The sequence below is a fragment of the Argopecten irradians genome, chromosome 6, assembly GCF_041381155.1.
Source record: "Argopecten irradians isolate NY chromosome 6, Ai_NY, whole genome shotgun sequence".
Lineage (NCBI taxonomy): Eukaryota > Metazoa > Mollusca > Bivalvia > Pectinida > Pectinidae > Argopecten > Argopecten irradians.
In genome coordinates this window covers 18,390,230-18,409,365 of record NC_091139.1, presented here as the reverse complement: position 1 = coordinate 18,409,365, position 19,136 = coordinate 18,390,230, and the positions used below count along the sequence as shown (strand labels likewise).

General features: G+C 37.9%; 1 long non-coding RNA gene across 9 annotated transcripts in view; it reads left to right on the top strand.

Annotated features, from left to right (window-relative positions):
* LOC138325210 (uncharacterized) overlaps positions 1-19,136 on the top strand; it is a 147,789-nt gene that overhangs the window by 97,303 nt on the left and 31,350 nt on the right. Inside the window, exons 6-7 of one of the 9 annotated variants that reach the window (XR_011208740.1) lie at positions 10,088-10,240; positions 11,118-11,287. The exons of 7 other annotated variants lie outside the window; for them this stretch is intronic. This is a non-coding gene — a long non-coding RNA (uncharacterized lncRNA). The remainder of the gene's footprint in view (positions 1-10,087; positions 10,241-11,117; positions 11,288-19,136) is intronic. One more of the 9 variants, XR_011208741.1, reaches the window with a different exon arrangement.

Here is a 19,136-nt window from a genome sequence, read left to right as displayed (position 1 = left end):
GGGTGCGTCTCTATAAGTAGTGGAGAGAGGAGAGAGGCGGCATGACCCAGAACCCCCACACACCAAAATATTGGTCTCATCCTACTAAAGGTCCGGTGGCTGGTCAACAAAGGCAGGATAACTGTTGGATATTGTGTATCTGTGTGGATCAGTCTGTGCTCTTTTGACTTCCCTTAGGGAGAGCAGAAAGTACATCAACCAAATGCACAATACATGTTAACATCCCGAACTCAGCGACTTTAATCCCTAGATTTCACATGAAGTCATTCATGTGAAATGTCTGCTTTTTGATGTAAAATGCTTGTGCTGAGTTAATAGAAATATGTCTGCACTGAATTACAGCTGATTATTCTTCTTTACTAAAATGGAATTTGTCAATAAAAAAATTGTTTGTCTGTTGCTTGTTGTTTTAATGCAGTATGGAAAGAATTCCATTTGATGTTGTGTTAGGATATTTTGCGTGGAGTTCAGCGGTACATCAACTTGTTACTGCCGTTGTATATCCTAATCAATGAGCAACGAATGAAAAGTGCTGATGGCAGTTCGTTAGACGTGGAAAACAATAAAGGGTGGCGCTAATGTAACAGTTTACAGGGAGATAACCCTGGCTGGCAATACTGTCGACACACCTCCGCGTACTTTGTGATCCTCAACTTGGTTGCCATTCGGTACAACCATTTGTCTGTTTTTAAAAAAATAAACATTCCTTTAGCTCAATTTCAATTATTTTCTTAATTATGGTAAAAGTAATTTTGTGTTTTATATTTCTGAAATTTTCTTAACCATTTAGATGAGAGAGAGAGTAGAAAACATCAGAGTTTCCGTGTCAAAAAAGTGGATTGGGAAAGAAATATTTGGTAAAGGTGTTCCATCATCTCCCTGTCAAACTTTTCAATTAGCTTCTACTTTAACACTCGAGGTTTATAGTTTAATTCCCTAAATCATCTATTTAACTACCATTTATTTCCTAAGAGTGATGCTTTCTCTCTCTTTACAGAGGTCAAACTTAAGTTAAAATAAGTCTTTTCACTTGACCTGAAACACTTAAAGGCTTAACAGGGATGTATAGCTCAACAATGGTAATCTTTCTAAGATTATTTAATCTAATCCAATGTAAATATAAAGAGGTAGTGGAAGAATATTAATGATGGTACAATGACCTAAGAGATCAGAATCTAAACTGTATGGTCCAGTGATTAGGTGGTAGGTATGGAGACCAGTATTTTACGGTCCAGTGATTAGGTGGTAGGTATGGGGATCAGTATTTTATGTTCCAGTGATTAGGTGTATAGTATTTATGGTATGATAAAACCAGTATTTCATGGTCAGTGATTAGGTGGTAAGTATGGGGATCCAGTATTTTATGGTCCAGTGATTAGATGGTGGTAGGTATAGGGACCAGTATTTTGGTCCAGTGATTAGATGGTAGGTATGGGGACCAGTATTTCATGGTCCAGTGATAAAGGAATAGGTATGAGGTCTATAGTGATTCATGGTCCAGTGATAAGGTGATAAGTATGAGGTCTATAGTGATTCATGGTCCAGTGATTAGGTGGTAGGTTTGAAGGTCTATAGTGATTCATGGTCCAGTGATTAGGTGGTAGGTATGGGGACCAGTATTTTATGGTCCAGTGATTAGATGGTAGGTATGGGGATCAGTATTTTATGGTCCAGTGATTAGATGGTAGGTATGGGGATCAGTATTTTATGGTCCAGTGATAAGGTGATAAGTATGAGGTCTATAGTGATTCATGGTCCAGTGATTAGGTGGTAGGTATGGGGGACAAAAACCTTTTGGTCCAGTGATTAGGTGGTAGGTATGGGGGACAAAAACCTTTTGGTCCAGTGATTAGGTGGTAGGTTTGAAGGTCTTAAGTGATTCATGGTCCAGTGATTAGGTGTTAGGAATGGGGACCAGAAATTTATGGTCCAGTGATTAGGTAGTAGGTATGTGGTCTTTAGTGATTGATGGTCCAGGGCCATTTTTCCCAGAGTACATAGAAGGAGAATTTCTGATGACACACAGCTATATAGACAGGCCAATGACTGCTATTATTACATGTTGTATGAGACAGACTTTATATCTACTTTTGATAGTCTACTATAATGTGTTATTAGCCAGGCCAAACATGTGCCAGGGGCTTTGCTGAAGTATATAGAACTACGTCTGGGAGTAAGTGATTTATATAGAACAGGAAGAAATCTCCAATAAACTAGGGCGTACTACATGTTAACCTAGCCATGTTTTATCAGCCGACTGTCTCAGTAGCAGATATTCCTCACAGAAACAATTAGATATTGGTAATAGAAAAAAATTAATAAGGTGAGAGCTAAGTCATACCGCGTGTGGTGGCTTAGTGACGGGTAAAATGATGACCTAACAAAGTTATAGTATTGGTCATTATCCCATATGACTGACGAAGGTGCATACATGATTACGCTGCACACGTCATACGGCTCACCATGCAATATAATTACGGTCATTATAGTATTAGAATTGCCGATGAATAATGACAGAAAGTAGGTCATCAATTAGAATAGGAGCAGTAATCGGCCTATATTGGTAAACAGGAAATTGTCACCGTCATCTGTACAATAGGTAGGGTCATAGGTAAGTTCTGTCGAGTAGAGCACAGAATGGTAAAGATAGATTATCTAGGGGAAAATTAATGTCAAAGGTAAAATACTTGTAGCCATACCTTGGCGGGGGTATGTATATTAAATTGTTACTCGGACCTTGGTGGGCATATATACAATTAAAGGTAATTAGTAACTTTGTCTTGATCAAAATATCATTAATGGTATTGTTGTAAATCAGCAATATCTTGAAGGGGAAAGCAAAGGGTATATGTTAGAAACTCCAGAGTATTTTGACGAGGTACAGATGATTAATCAACAAATTGTCAGATGCTGCCTTAATGCTATCTTAAAAGATGTTGATAAAAAAATGACCAGAAGAAATAAATGATATCATGCAACCATGGAAAAGACAGTTTCCTAGCACAATCAGGCCAATATATCAATCGTAGAAATCCTAATAGGTTCATGTCATAGAGATAAGTTTTAAATCCTTAAATCCTTTTCAAAATCCTGAAATGGGCTTATATCTATGTGAAAGTTTTATTGTGTCGTAAAATGGGCCATTGACAGGTGTTTATCCGAAATACTACTACAGCTAAATGATGGAGGGTCATTTTGATTCCTACTATCCTAACCCTTAGAGGGTATTAGTTGAGAGGAGGAAGTTCTTATATCCTGACATTGTAATGGGATTAGGGGGGGGGGGGTTATATGGATATATAAAGTTTGACCCAGACAGCAGAGTGCAGTCAAGTTAAGCTTGGATGGAAATGAAACACAAGATTTCAACCATGTTTACAGCCCAGCCTGATTTAGCCGACATTTCTTACTGGAATCATATTGTCTTACATGCAGACAACAGTTAAAGTTAATGACCGAATCACTGTGCATCAGGCCTGGCCATTAATTGTATAGGTGACTGGTGCTGCCTATGTACGTTCTAGTATACCATGGTACGTACCCGACTGTCAATAAATATGGGTGTGGGGTACTTACCCGACTGTCAATATGTAGTGTCAGGGGTTGTTCAGTATTGATAATACATTAGATAGTCAATCAACCTCATACAACAAAAAAACAACTCATTTCTGCGTGGCTTGCTTTATGACGTCGTCCAAGTACGTTCTAAGTGCATACTGCAAACTAATACAGAGGAATATATATAGCGAGAGGCCGGAATTAATGTGTAACACACAATTCAATATTACATCAATACCACAGGCAGGGCCGTTACTAAAATAGGGGCACTGCGTTCACTTTTATAGGATGTATTTAGATCTACGGAGAATTAGGTTAAGACTATTTCGATGATGTGAGTTATAAAAACTAATGATGTGAAGAGTGGATATTTCTTTATTTAAGTGTACATGTTGACATGTATACAGACTGACAGGCTTGGATTGGCTTGTTGTGTATTGTAGAATAAGATATTACGTAAAACAGGAGTGTTATAATAAGATACGCTGACTGATAAGGGGGGAATAATTAATTACTACGGTAACAGGTAGCTGTGTGGAGCCTGCCTTATCAAGTCAGGTGTTATCTCGGCCAAAACACAATCAGGACATACTACTCAATGAAAACCTATTTACTTACATTCTCTCTACAAAACAAATCTTCCTTTCTCTTTGCCGAGCGTGTTGATCCCAGCTGTCTACGTAAACATTTACCTGATGTCCTGTTGACCTTTGACCTGCACCTCCTCCCCTTCCTGCTATGCACTTTACATAACAACGCATCACGGAACAAGATTCTTTTACATCCTGACGAGTCTCAGAGGAATTAGAATTCATTACTTTTACCTTCTAATGATATGCAAGTACATGTTTTATTAATTTTCAAAGTCATTGATATAATATTTGTTTCTTATTTGCATTTTCTGCCCCAAAATAGAGATCATGTAACAACATGTCATTTTGTCATGGCTTTAATGGAGACAAGATCTCTTTGGCTATTAAATAAGGGCATCATATAGTACGTTGTCCTCGAAACAAGGTTCTTAATTATAATTATAAGGAAAACAACATTTCCAATGGTTATCAAAGAGATACTTATGAATTGTACCTGCTGCCCCTATTGCATGATCGTAAGAGGCGACTAAATTTAGGATCTTTTCTTTCTTTCTAAATTACTTCATTCTTCCTAACGTCTTCCTTGACACACCACCTTACTTTTGGCCTTTAGTTGAGCGCTCGCCCCTGTGAGGAAGGCTCTGGATTCTGTCCCCTGGCCGAGACACACCAAAGTCTATAAAAGTGGTAGTTTCTGCTCCTGCTTAGCGCTCAGCATAACGGGAGTGGGACAACTGGTTCGCCCGTTGTCAGTATAATGTGACCGGGTGGGGTGTGTTGCTTGGTGTCTTCGGCAGCATGCTTCAGTGATATAGCACTATAAAAAGGGCAATAGTTCCACTATACATGAAGACACAACATGAATATACCACAGTCTCCCAAAACACTCACCTCGCACTACATACACGCATCACACCGCATACATGGGAGGCCGTCCTTACATGACCATAGCTGTTAATAGGACGTTAATAAATCAAACAAACAAACAAACAAACAAACAAACCATGGTTATGGGTTTGGGTTTTATTAGTTTTACGTATTAACAGCCAGGGTCATGTAAGGATGTGCCAGGTTTGTTGGTGGAGGAAAGCCAGGGTACTCATAGAAAAAACGACCGATCAGTGGTCAGTACCTGGCAACTGCCCCACATGGGATTCGAACTCGCATCTCAGAGGTGGAAGGTGTGTGGTAATATGTTGGGACATCTAAACCACTCTGCACCGCAGCCCATTACCATGGTTATACCAAAGATATAGCTGTTTCTCAGGTTATGATAGGGATACATAGTTAACTGGTTATGGTAAAGATATGCTATTTTCTTAGTTAGAGAAACGATATAAAATACAAAATGTCTTTTATCAAAGAGATGCACCATTTCCTTTGATACCCACAAGATACCATATATAACCTTGGTTACCAAATTACCAAAGGGGTATAACATGTTATTGGTTACGATAGAGGTACAATTTTACACAGACAAACTTTTCAATTCAAGCATGTTGTATTGTCATTTATGTACAATTGGATCAGGCACAAATTATAACAACGGAGAAATGCCTTTCTCCATAAATATTTTTATATATACAGAAGAACCATATGGGTTGAAGCCATTAGAAGCGTATACATGACTGTATTTCCTTGTGGTCAGCCCTATAACACACATTAATAATGTAAATCTGAGACAGTTGTGACACTCTGAGTTCAGACTAATGGTAACCGTCATGTCACCAGGTAAAACGGCCCTCACGTGTGGTCCAGTGTCTGCCAATCTCAAAATCAATGTACGCTCAGAGTTAATTTGATCATGTAAAAAAGAGGGTATTTTCAGGTCTGATAAGCTGGGCTGCAGTTGATGTGGCCCAGAAGAGACTTTCATGTCATACCTAGGGCCATCAAGTCCTCACCTAACTTCATGTAACCAGTGCAGGTTGGACTTTCCAACTGATTAGTTCGGCTGCATCAGCAATGGTCATACATCCTTGTTAATTAGTCAATGGGGTGGATAGTTTCCCCTTGCTGCCACTGTGGGGATTGTATGTCAACAGATGACATGGTATCTCGTCTGTTTGTACCAATACACATCCACCTTGTACCTTTGTACAGAGTGTAGGTAACAGCTTGTCAAACAGAAAGTAGTAGATGGTGTTTTGGGTGACAGCTTGTGTAGCAGCTTCTTCTGTCAGGTGCTGACATACCTGGTCATCCATCAACTGATGCATGTCCAGACAAACATCTAATTATATATGTAGATGTGACCTTGAAAATAATATTATAATAATTATAATTGTTAATCTACCACGTATATTCATTTATATAATAATCATATTTAAAAGATCTATAGTATTTATCTGAAGTATTTTAATTTTAAGTAACAGTTTGATGTGATGGTTTGATTATTTTAATGTCAAATTAACTGCAGGCAGGGTCAGGTTAAGAACAACCTAGGTTTAGAGGAGGAAAGCCAGAGTACCTGGAGAAAAATCACCAATCAGTGATTAATATCTGGAACTGCTTCACATGGTATTCAAACTCGCGACCCAGAGATGTAGGGCATATGGTAATATGTTGGAGTATCTTAACTACTCGACCCCAACAGCCTAGGAACTAATTACAAAGTCAAAGGAAAATGTTTTGGTATGATTTAATTGAACAACTTCAAATTGAACCTTTCTACATTCTGGGCAATCTTTGGTTGTATTTCAGCCAATTGCACCACTATGATCTTGAAAGTATATGTTTGACAAGGGAAAGTCATCCACCAATATCTTAACTTATCCACCCCTGAAGACACATTTAGACTGTTCTAGATCAGAAAGTAGGCTAATATGATATGCAATTATAGGGGTGATTGAGTTAAAATTATGACTTTAGGTGCTTGAAGTGATGGAGATTTGGGTAGAGGACTATAGATGATCGCAGAATTTGAGCATCAATTCAAGGTGTCATACCACACACCCCACCCCAATATCAGTATAGAGTTCAGGGTGTCATACCACACACCCCACCCCGATATCAGTATAGAGTTCAGGGTGTCATACCAAACACCCCACCCCAATATCAGTATAGAGTTCAGGGTGTCATACCACACACCCCACCCCAATATCAGTATAGAGTTCAGGGTGTCATACCACACACCCCACCCCAATATCAGTATAGAGTTCAGGGTGTCATACCACACACCCCACCCCAATATCAGGATAGAGTTCAGGGTGTCATACCACACACCCCACCCCAATATCAGGATAGAGTTCAGGGTGTCATACCACACACCCCACCCCAATATCAGTATAGAGTTCAGGGTGTCATACCACACACCCCACCCCAATATCAGTATAGAGTTCAGGGTGTCATACCACACACCCCACCCCAATATCAGTATAGAGTTCAGGGTGTCATACCACACACCCCACCCCACCCCAATATCAGTATAGAGTTCAGGGTGTCATACCACACACCCCACCCCAATATCAGGATAGAGTTCAGGGTGTCATACCACACACCCCCACCCCAATATCAGTATAGAGTTCAGGGTGTCATACCACACACCCCACCCCAATATCAGGATAGAGTTCAGGGTGTCATACCACACACCCCACCCCAATATCAGTATAGAGTTCAGGGTGTCATACCACACACCCCACCCCAATATCAGTATAGAGTTCAGGGTGTCATACCACACACCCCACCCCAATATCAGTATAGAGTTCAGGGTGTCATACCACACACCCCACCCCAATATCAGTATAGAGTTCAGGGTGTCATACCACACACCCCACCCCAATATCAGGATAGAGTTCAGGGTGTCATACCACACACCCCACCCCAATATCAGGATAGAGTTCAGGGTGTCATACCACACACCCCACCCCAATATCAGGATAGAGTTCAGGGTGTCATACCACACACCCCACCCCAATATCAGGATAGAGTTCAGGGTGTCATACCACACACCCCACCCCAATATCAGGATAGAGTTCAGGGTGTCATACAACACTCCCCACCCCAATATCAGGATAGAGTTCAGGGTGTCATACCACACACCCCACCCCAATATCAGGATAGAGTTCAGGGTGTCGACCAAAAACATCTACCCATATTGTAATAAGAAACAGTAGTGCGTTGTGTGACAGTCATTAACTTATTACGTACACCCAACTTGTCACATACAAGGCTACGTTAGACCCGGATGGTTGTGTACTGGCTATGAACTATCCACTTGGATGACATGTGCCAAACATTTGTTTTACCTGCTTCACTAAGCCAGATAGATCTGATTTTTTATAGTGATAATTACAGAATATTTACGAGAAATGAAGATTTTTGACTCGTTGCCATAAGCTGTGGTTTTGATGAATTGATAAGTCGTTGACCTGTCTATAAAGAGTTGGTGATTGACCTGACAAACTTTTCTCTGTTGTTTATAAAAAATCAATGTCACGACAATGTTTGACACCATTACTGCTTACCTAGATCACACTTATAACGTCAGCCACGGAAATGTTGATCACACAAACAAATATTATTTATGCTTCGTATTACCGCAACAGGGTAGCATTGTTTATAAGAAAAGATTAAATATCGGTTACCATTTGCTGTATCACAGGATGTATCGGGTTCCTTATGGGGGATTTAAATGCCTGTTTTCCCTGTGAAATCCTATACCTTATAATTTGTTTATAGAAATACTAACAAAACAGAAATATATGATAAAATTTTCTGTATTTCAGTACAAATGTCATGATGACTCTCGACCCACACACTTGGTTTACTTTTCCTCATTTGAACCCGCTTTAAGTAATTTTATAATATAATGTTGCCGTTGTTCTGTCGTAATTGTCACAATTTGTTCCCACAGACTCCCAGGGCTAATGTTTCTCTCCTGCTGCATAACCCCCTAAATTTATAATCTATAGACTTACATATATCAATATAGTCTCCTTAATTTCCATTTATATCGAGCTGCTGAACTTTAATTTACCCGTATAGTCATCTCATTTCTCTTTTTGTAATTCAGGTAACAGAACATGATAACAAAAATTCTCATTACCTATTGGTGCTGCGGTGGACTAGTCCACCTCAGGGTCGCGAGTTCGAATCCCATTTGAATCAATCAAGATAAACCATTTCAAATTTTATTTTTAATCAAGCTATTGCAGCAGCTGAAAAGTAAGCATATGACACTTCAGACTTTTTCTAGAGTCATCGAAAGTGTTCAGATATGTTATCAATGCTTTTCTACTGCAACAGTAGCTAACTACAGGACAAAGTAAAATGGTCTTTATAGCCAAGTTGTCTTTATACACAGGTCAAATTGTTTTGAAATGAAATAGGGCCATTTAGGCCCCAAAAAAGAGTTCTTATGAAGCAGGTGATCGTTACACAGATGTGGTCACTAGGCAGGTTTTAATGTACTCTAATTCTACCCAAGTCATAATGCTGTTCCCAAGTCTGTTAATAATTACTGCTATCCTCGGAAGAAAAACACCCCAACATTCATCAAATAAAGACTGATTATAAAGCTGATGTCGAAAACAATTGAAATAATTGATACTACTCTACATTTGAGTTTTATCTATTTCACTGGTCTGACATTTATATGTCAACATTTCCCCCTCCTTCTAAAGGGAAAATACAATTTCACAAGTCTAGGTTACTGGGACATGCAAGGTCATCTGTGTAATTTTCAAGGTCATTTGAGTACTTCTGGGTGCTTCAGAGAAACTCCTGGAATCAATGCCATTTTGCAATACAACACATTTACAGGGATGTAAAATTTCGAAAAAAAGAAAAGAAATAATTAAAACCTACAATAGATGATTGCAATGTAGCATGACGTATTGATTTACTGTTCATTTGTGTAAGACTGCAGAGTCTTCAGAAAGAAATTATTTTCAGAAGTGACGATAAATTTTATTTCATTGATTTTCTCTTACAAGATGCTGATGCAGCATTACATTACAGTTATGTTTGTGAAATAGACATGACATCACCAGGAGCTGGAGCCACAAGACGACGTATAAACCACCTGATCCAGAATATTACGACATACTATATTCCAACGAGAAATATAATAAAGACGAAATGTAATGGTAAAAAATGCTTAAAAGCCATCTAATCTAGTCGCCCGGTCCTTAGACCTTTTACCTGCTGAAGAAAGAGACAAGAAAATATAAATATAGTTGCACAAAATTATTTCTCTTGTCGTTAAGAATCTGCAATATTGCATGATTGTCTCTGACAAGGGAGAGAAAAAAAGACATGTCAGCATTTAGATTGGTCTGGCATTGTAGGCATAAAGTTGGAAAGTTAAGAGAAACTCTGAACAGATACTGGTAAAAGACAAGATTAATAGAAACTTAAACTTATTGCAATGCAGTAAGTATGGAATTACTAGATAAACGGCTTCAGACATATCAAATTGTTGTTCCATTATAAAAATGTTCCTTAGGCACATATCTCTATATGAACTCCAGGTTAATAAGACTGTTTATATACCTGGGTCAGAACTTCATTAGTGATCTAGCCTAATCACATTTTATCTGTCTGTATGCATAAACAATTTACATTTTTGCCTTCTCCAGAACTACTAAAGCAAATTCAATGAAATTCTTGTAAATCTGTATCGCTACTCCAATATCTGATTAGGAGCTAGCCATCAGCAACGACCTAGATCTTGTTAAACTACGTAGATAGATAACATGGGTAAAGACAATTTAATCTTTAGATTCTTTTCTTATTGGGATGTGTGAAAACTTGTGTTAATATGATAATTGGAATTGATGATTACTGTTTAACGATACAAGGAAAACTAATGAAGCAGTTGGAAAATTTTACCTAATTGTATTGCAATTATACCAGGTAATATAATATTAATACCTGTAATTTGTTATTTATATCTGGTGATATATAATTTGAGATACCTGAACTTAATTACCTGCTTGTGTTTTATTTTACCCGGATTTAAAGGTGTTGTGTAACCAGTATTGGTTACACAGGTAGATGTGTTATCTCGATATGTTGGTGACCCTCCCCGACACCTAGGCCAGGAGTGTGTGGATGTTTCCCTTACATGAGAGAAAATTTGACACTTGAGAAACCATCCTACCCAGGACAAGACTCTCCAAACGTTTCTTCAGGTGATTTTATAAAACTCGAGTGGATATTTTCAAAAAAATTTATTGAAATGATCTGATGTAGATATAATAAATGTGAAAAGGAGCTGATATTATCCTCGATTAAGCCGATTGAGTCGTCTTAGATGTACTCTCTAGTGTTTGTGTAAGAAATAACACCTTGACGGTAGTTCTCCATCAATTGTAAAACCCGGAATTAATTTAATGAGAGTTACACACTCAATTTGTGCAATATTAGATCATGTCAGGGTGTTTGTATCTCCAAAGTACTTCAGGGTACCCATATAGCTGCATCCTGATATGGAATATAAATAGCAGGAAGGTGACACTTTGGTTACATTGTATGGTTACGGCTTGTCAAAATTCATATACACATTTGTGTTACAAATTTTCCCTTGTGAAATTTTCGTATTGTTATAATGATACTGGTATATCAGTACACATAACAGAGTCATGGAAATCTCAACAGATTCTTAAAATATTGGCATTCTGTTCAATACACAGCCAAAACAATAGGTTCCTCAAATTCCCAGGCACTTGATGACAATTGAATTATTTATCATTTAGGTTCATCATTCTAAATTCAATATCCCTTAAAGCAAGTGATAAAACATATCACAGTTATGTAATTGTTGCTATGACGATAGCATTATATCATTTATATGCATTACTTTCAAGGTCGAATTGGACGTGAGGCTATGATCGGTGAAGTTATCATGCTGTACGACCTTCGGTAGTGTTTCTATGATTTCCCTGTTGAACTATTATCACCAGTAAGCTCCGCAAACAGTCAGTTTTAGTCGGGTATGAATACAACGTTTATTGATTCTGTTACTAAAACATGGACACTCAAGGTTGCAAGTATTGCATACCAATTAAAAAGTGGCAACCCTTGAAACACTTGTATGAGTACTGATGTACACCAGTCCAAACTCAATAGTGAACCACAGGAAACGATTGAGGAAACACTCGTATGAACAATGTGGATTGACGTCCTAAGCTATTGTAGACGGAAAGGATGAAGATGTCCAGAAGAGCTGTGTATTCATGTTGCTTCCGAAAGCTGCTATCTGAAATCAAAAAATGTCCATATCATACCATTATACTATCTGTAAAATCTTGTGACGCTGTTTACAATCCAGCCACTACTTATAAACCATATGTAACCGCTAAGGACTTGTAACCTACATAACCCAATTATTCACTTTCCATAATATCTATGCTTACATTTACAGACTTATTTAACATCCGTAACATTTACAGACTTATTTACCATATGTAACGTCAATGACTTATTAAACATCCATAACATCTATGACTTATTTACCATTCGTAACATTCACACTTATTTACCATCCATAACATCTTTAGACTTATTTACCATTCATAACATCTACAGACTTATTTACCATCCTTGATAGCTACTAACATGATAGTCTTCCCTAATAGTAACTGACATATTTACCATTCTTAACGGTTTAGAATTATTATCGACTTTTTTCAAGACAGCTACAAACTTGTAAAGCTTAAAGAAGTTTCTTTATTTATATTTGCACAAGAGGACAATACCAACTGACCTTAACCTGTAAGATTAAATAAAATATTGAAAGTTAAATATTGTAGGTGACCTTGACCTAAAAGCAACTCGGGGAAAGCTTTAAAAAGTACATGCATACACTTGAGAATGATTCACTCTTGACAACAGTGCATGGACGGGATATTTTTTGCTTCAGAAAATCTGCTAGTAAGCACCAACAGACAGACATGGGGCCTCCTTATATTTTGACTGAGTATGTTTTGTAAAAAGTAATCAGGATGATAAAATAGTTTAAATATAACTATAGCCCCATAGATTATGGAGGAAAGAAAATTTCCAGCTGTAACGATGACGCAGCTCTGTATTAATGTACCGTGAGGGTTATGACTCGCATGTTTACATGAGCCGCTTTGCCCTACATACACTCTATGATAACCTTTGACTGTCATGTTTTTCTATTTTATTCATTCAAAATGAGCGAGTATTTATAGATAACATATGGTTAGATTTTGTGGCCTTGACCTGGGCGAGTGTGTGACCTTCACCTTTCTGGAGACAGACAGCTTCTTAGACAAATGATGTATCACTTATGGAAGATATAGGGAATATTGGGGCCATTGGGATCTTACAGCAGAAGGCTTTGAAGTCTGATCTATGGAAAATATGGTTGTACCACTGTAAATGACTTACTTATAGAAACCTTACAGATCCAACTCCACACACCTGTAAATAATCCCACAATATTCAATTATCGTATTGATTTGTTCCTGATTCTTTCTTTCACTCCAAAACTGTTCATGTGTCTAGTCAGTTTTATAAATACTCTTCAATACTGTGTACTAATTAATTAATTTCTTTCTCTAAGCATATGCTAATTTGTGAATTACTAAAGGTCAATGTCATTGATAATTTAAATGTCAAGGTCACCGATACTTCTCCTTATGCAAACTGCTAATTGGAAGATTTTCTTCAAAGTCATATGTTCAAGTATAATATTCAATAAATTTTCATTTTACCAATTTGATAATCAAAAGTGAGTAAAACAGGAATAGCACATTGTTTTGATTATAAATCTGTACAGACATGTTGTATGTAGACTTTGAACTGTAGGATATCAGTCGCCATAGATCACGTAATCTTTACATCCTCATTAGAAACTCAACTTCACTGGCACACTGGGGGAGGATTCACATAAAAAAACGCTTATTTTTCAAGTGACCTTTTCATATAAGAGGAAGAAGAAAGACAGAATGGGGACGGTGTGGATAAGGTATAAATCAGTGGTAGTATTGGGTCACAGTCTCCTAGACGGGTGAGGAATGTCCTCATATAGATCTAGGAGCTTCATGTGTCTCCCAGACAAATTCATCAGCTCCTTCAATGAGGGCTGCTCAAGTCTTAACAAAACTCTTAAATAAAGCATTCCTGCATACAAAATGGTAGACAAATCAAAGACGTATCCCTATCTGGGACAATCTTATACTTTCCTATGTACAGGCAAGCACTTCCTAAATATCTGTCTTCTGATTGACCCATGTCCTTAATGTCTGTCCACTAATTGACTCATGTCCTAAATGTCTGTCTACTGATTGACCTGTGTCCTGAATGTCTACTGATTGACCCATGTCCTAAATGTCTGTCCACTAATTGACCCAAGTACTAAATGTCTGTCCACAAATTAACTCATGTCCTAAATGTCTGTCTTGATTCGCCATGTCATGAATGTCTCAACATATGGGATTCCTACATGTTTATTAAGTCATTCATCTGACCCAAAGGGTCAGGATGATCGTCATCATGCACCGTCCGTCATCGTGCGCCGTCCGCTGTGCATAAACTTTTCATTCAAACGACTTCTTCTCAATAACTGAAAGGCCCAGGGTACTGATATTTGGCCTGTAGCATGCTGGGATGAAGGGCTAACAAGTTTGTTCAAATAAATGACCTTGACCTTCATTCAAGGTCACAGGGGTCAAAAAGGCTAAAATCTTTAAATGACTTCTTCTCAAGAACCAAAAAGCCCAGGATACCCATATTAGGCCTGCAGCATGCTGGGATAGAGGACTACCAAGTTTGTTCAAATGAATGACCTTGACCTTCATTCAAGGTCACAGGGGTCAAACAGGCTTAAATCTTTAAACGACTTTTCAAAAACCGAAAGGCCCAGGATACCAATATTGGGCCTGCAGCATGCTGGGATCAAGGACTACCAAGCTTGTTCAAATGAATGACCTTGATTTTCATTCAAGGTCATATGGGTCAAATAGGCTTAAATCTTTAAACAAATTCTTCTCAAGAACCAAAAGGCCCATGATACCCATATTTGGCCTGCAATATGATAGGATGAAAGGCTACCAATTTGTTTAAATGAAAGACCTTGACCTTCATTAAAGGTCATGGGGTCAAATAGGCTAAAATCTTTGAACAAATTCCTGAGAATAACTAGGACGCCTAGAGATCTGATATTTGACCTATGACATGCTGGGATGAAGGGGCTACCAAGATTGTTCAAATGAACGACCTTGACCTTTATTCAAGGTCACATGGTTGAAATAGGCTTAAATTTTCAAACAACATCTGAAGAAGGGAACGGCCAAGGATACTCATATTGGGCCTGCAGCATGCTGGGATGAAGGGTTACCAAGTTTGTTCAAATGAATGATCTAGACCTTCATCCAAGGTCACAGGGGTCAAATAGACTAAAATCTTGTGTTAACTTGTGCCAATAGCCAAGAAGCCTAGAGACCTGATATTGGGCCTGTGACATGCTGGGATGAATGGCTATCACATTTGTTTTTAAAAAAATGACGTTGATCTTCATTCACAGGGGTCAAATAGGCTAAAATCTTTAAACAAGTGTGTTGTATTGTGCCAATAGCCAGATGACCGTTAAGGCCAATGGGCCTCTTGTACATTGTCTGCAAATAAACCTATAGAATGCCTTCATATCTGTCAGTATACTTCATAATGTCTCTATATCTGAGAATATATTGCCTATGCATCTGCCTATACATTCTTAAATGTTTGCCAAGACACAAAACAACTTTTTTTCTTTGCTCTTACTTGTTATATTCCAGCCTACTGCTTATATTACTTAAGGGTTCTTTACACTACTGTTTTGTGATTCCAGCCTACTGCCTATATTACTTTAGGTTTCTTTCCACTGCTGTTTTGTGATACCTGCCTACTGCCTATATTACTTTAGGTTTCTTTACACAGCTGTTTTGTGATACCTGCCTACTGTCTATATTACTTTAGGTTTCTTTCCACTGCTGTTTTGTGATACCTGTCTGCTGCCTATATTACTTTAGGTTTCTTTACACTGCTGTTTTGTGATACCTGTCTGCTGCCTATATTACTTTAGGTTTCTTTACACAGCTGTTTTGTGATACCTGTCTGCTGCCTATATTACTTTAGGTTTCTTTCTTCTGCTGTTTTGTGATACCTGTCTGCTGCCTATATTACTTTAGGTTTCTTTACACAGCTGTTTTGTGATACCTGCCTACTGCCTATATTACTTTAGGTTTCTTTCCACTGCTGTTTTGTGATACCTGTCTGCTGCCTATATTACTTTAGGTTTCTTTACACTGATGTTTTGTGATACCTGTCTGCTGCCTATATTACTTTAGGTTTCTTTACACAGCTGTTTTGTGATACCTGTCTACTGCCTATATTACTTTAGGTTTCTTTACACAGCTGTTTTGTGATACCTGCCTACTGCCTATATTACTTTAGGTTTCTTTCCACTGATGTTTTGTGATACCTGTCTGCTGCCTATATTACTTTAGGTTTCTTTCCACTGATGTTTTGTGATACCTGTCTGCTGCCTATATTACTTTAGGTTTCTTTCCAATACTGTTTTGTGATACCTGTCTGCTGCCTGTTTTTACTTTAGGTTTCTTTCCACTGATGTTTTGTGATACCTGTCTACTGCCTATATTACTTTAGGTTTCTTTCCACTGCTGTTTTGTGATACCTGTCTGCTGCCTATATTACTTTAGGTTTCTTTCCACTGCTGTTTTGTGATACCTGCCTACTGTCTATATTACTTTAGGTTTCTTTACACTGCTGTTTTGTGATACCTGTCTACTGCCTATATTACTTTAGGTTTCTTTACACTGCTGTTTTGTGATACCTGTCTGCTGCCTATATTACTTTAGGTTTCTTTACACTGCTGTTTTGTGATACCTGCCTACTGCCTATATTACTTTAGGTTTCTTTCCACTACTGTTTTGTGATACCTGTCTGCTGCCTATATTACTTTAGGTTTCTTTCCACTGATGTTTTGTGATACCTGTCTGCTGCCTATATTACTTTAGGTTTCTTTCCACTGATGTTTTGTGATACCTGTCTACTGCCTATATTACTTTAGGTTTCTTTCCACTGCTGTTTTGTGATACCTGTCTGCTGCCTATATTACTTTAGGTTTCTTTCCACTGATGTTTTGTGATACCTGTCTACTGCCTATATTACTTTAGGTTTCTTTACACAGCTGTTTTGTGATACCTGTCTACTGCCTATATTACTTTAGGTTTCTTTCCACTGCTGTTTTGTGATACCTGTCTGCTGCCTATATTACTTTAGGTTTCTTTCCACTGATGTTTTGTGATACCTGTCTACTGCCTATATTACTTTAGGTTTCTTTACACAGCTGTTTTGTGATACCTGTCTACTGCCTATATTACTTTAGGTTTCTTTACACAGCTGTTTTGTGATACCTGCCTACTGCCTATATTACTTTAGGTTTCTTTCCACTGATGTTTTGTGATACCTGTCTGCTGCCTATATTACTTTAGGTTTCTTTCCACTGATGTTTTGTGATACCTGTCTGCTGCCTATATTACTTTAGGTTTCTTTCCAATACTGTTTTGTGATACCTGTCTGCTGCCTGTTTTACTTTAGGTTTCTTTCCACTGATGTTTTGTGATACCTGTCTACTGCCTATATTACTTTAGGTTTCTTTCCACTGCTGTTTTGTGATACCTGTCTGCTGCCTATATTACTTTAGGTTTCTTTCCACTGCTGTTTTGTGATACCTGCCTACTGTCTATATTACTTTAGGTTTCTTTACACTGCTGTTTTGTGATACCTGTCTACTGTCTATATTACTTTAGGTTTCTTTCCACTGCTGTTTTGTGATACCTGTCTGCTGCCTATATTACTTTAGGTTTCTTTACACTGCTGTTTTGTGATACCTGTCTGCTGCCTATATTACTTTAGGTTTCTTTCCACTGATGTTTTGTGATACCTGTCTGCTGCCTATATTACTTTAGGTTTCTTTCCACTGATGTTTTGTGATACCTGTCTGCTGCCTATATTACTTTAGGTTTCTTTCCACTGATGTTTTGTGATACCTGTCTGCTGCCTATATTACTTTAGGTTTCTTTACACAGCTGTTTTGTGATACCTGTCTACTGCCTATATTACTTTAGGTTTCTTTACACTGCTGTTTTGTGATACCTGTCTACTGCCTATATTACTTTAGGTTTCTTTACACAGCTGTTTTGTGATACCTGCCTACTGCCTATATTACTTTAGGTTTCTTTCCACTGCTGTTTTGTGATACCTGTCTGCTGCCTATATTACTTTAGGTTTCTTTTTCCACTACTGCTGTTTTGTGATACCTGTCTGCTGCCTATATTACTTTAGGTTTCTTTCCACTGCTGTTTTGTGATACCTGTCTGCTGCCTATATTACTTTAGGTTTCTTTCCACTGCTGTTTTGTGATACCTGTCTGCTGCCTATATTACTTTAGGTTTCTTTCCACTGCTGTTTTGTGATACCTGTCTGCTGCCTATATTACTTTAGGTTTCTTTCCACTGATGTTTTGTGATACCTGTCTGCTGCCTATATTACTTTAGGTTTCTTTCCACTGATGTTTTGTGATACCTGTCTGCTGCCTATATTTACTTTAGGTTTCTTTACACAGCTGTTTTGTGATACCTGTCTACTGCCTATATTACTTTAGGTTTCTTTACACAGCTGTTTTGTGATACCTGTCTACTGCCTATATTACTTTAGGTTTCTTTACACAGCTGTTTTGTGATACCTGTCTACTGCCTATATTACTTTAGGTTTCTTTCCACTGATGTTTTGTGATTCCTGTCTACTGCCTATATTACTTTAGGTTTCTTTCCACTGCTGTTTTGTGATACCTGTCTACTGCCTATATTACTTTAGGTTTCTTTACACAGCTGTTTTGTGATACCTGTCTACTGCCTATATTACTTTAGGTTTCTTTACACAGCTGTTTTGTGATACCTGTCTACTGCCTATATTACTTTAGGTTTCTTTCCACTGCTGTTTTGTGATACC